Below are 1,772 nucleotides of genomic sequence, written 5' to 3'. Positions count from 1 at the left end.
ACGCAAAGTTTAGTAATGGATATTTTTTGTGTCTAATGTTCTAATGTATCAAAGATATAAAACTTGTATTTTGTGAGTACAAGTATGAAATTTTTGTATAATGTCTTTTACGATTTATTATTTCATTTTTTATTATTTTTTATTTTTATTCTTTATTATCTTTTACTTAGCATTGATTGTGCTTTAGTATTTATATGAAAATATATACATATACATAGTAACCTATTTTAAATTATGTATTAAGAATTAAGAATTAATTCTTAAAAAATATGAAAAAATATTTTATACAAAGATTGTATGATCTAAAGAAGAGACAAATAATAATAAAATTGATTTTCGAAGAAATTGAAAAAATTTTTTAAGATTAATGATTTTGAATATTTTGTCATCTTTTGGAATGCTATATAACATTTTTACACAATATAAATTTTATTTGTATACGAAAGTATGGATTTAAAATTTTGGCTGACCTTATTTTTTGATATGTTTTTTCTGTTACTCTTTAAAAGTAATTTTTCGTACTTACATCACAGAGTTTTTATTGGACTGACACGGTTGTGCTATAATCAATATCTCTGCTCGAACGAATGGACAGAAGAAAGGGCAAGCCGCGGCGGTCGCGTTTGTCGGGTTTTAGCGCAAGAAATCGCAAATGCGGTTGCCTATAATCATCGGTAATCGCGGAAGGAAAGGAGAGAGTAAAATAGGGACGGCTGTTAATACGACCGGTTACACCACTAACACCGCGATTGTCAAATTCCTAGAAGGTGTAACAACGTTTGTCTGAGTGACTTTGTTCACACCATTCTTCGCACGATTCGATAAATGACAATTTACTACATCTAAAAATTCTATTATTCATCACATAATTTTTTTTAACTCAGGGGAAAGAATAGTAAAAAAATTTATATTGTTGAACTTATGATTAATTATTCTGAAATACAAAACGTGGATAAAATTTAAAAGAGGAACAACGGAAAAAGAAAAAGTATATTAACAATTATGTAAGTATATTATCAATCGCTTTGACGATTTTAAGCATTATGCACTTTTACAATTGTTAAATGAATAAATTATTTGATTTTATTAAAATTTTATTTGTTACATTGTGTTACAGCTAAATACTTTTTTTACATTAAATTTAATACTGACAGTATTTATATTTATCAATTAATTATTTATATTTTTGAGTATTAAAACATTGTTATTAGTATTTCTATAATTATTTGTAAAAACATCCAGAACTTTTAGAAAATACTTGGAATATTTATTTGGTTAGTTAAATACTTATTTTGTGTATTAAAATACTAGCAACAGTACTTTTAATATTTAAAATAAATAAATAATTAATTATTAGTCAATAAATACTGTCATTATTGTCTTAGGATTTTGAACTAGATGCTTTTAAACAAATTCTATTTAAATATTACGAATAAACGGAACAAATATCGAAGTATTTTCGACTTCAACAAATAGAGCGCTAAAATTTTCTCCTAAAAATTCTCCTTTGAAGTATTTTGTAAGACGTCCGTTTCCGAGCTGACGTACGTCAACATTTTATTTTAAACTTATTTTGAACTGCTCTTCTTTAACTTGTCTTTACGCGAATAAATTTGCATGAATTCATTCTCCAGACATGCAATGTAAAGAGAAAAAAGGAAGATAGTCGTGAAAGTTTCGCACAGTCGAGCAGAACGACTCCACAAGAACACGAATGGCATTGCACTTAATTGTCTCGCGGCTTCTCAGGTTTCGTTCGGTATTCTTGCCTC

The sequence above is a fragment of the Monomorium pharaonis genome, unplaced genomic scaffold, assembly GCF_013373865.1.
Source record: "Monomorium pharaonis isolate MP-MQ-018 unplaced genomic scaffold, ASM1337386v2 scaffold_538, whole genome shotgun sequence".
NCBI lineage: Eukaryota > Metazoa > Arthropoda > Insecta > Hymenoptera > Formicidae > Monomorium > Monomorium pharaonis.
This window is presented reverse-complemented; position numbering follows the sequence as displayed.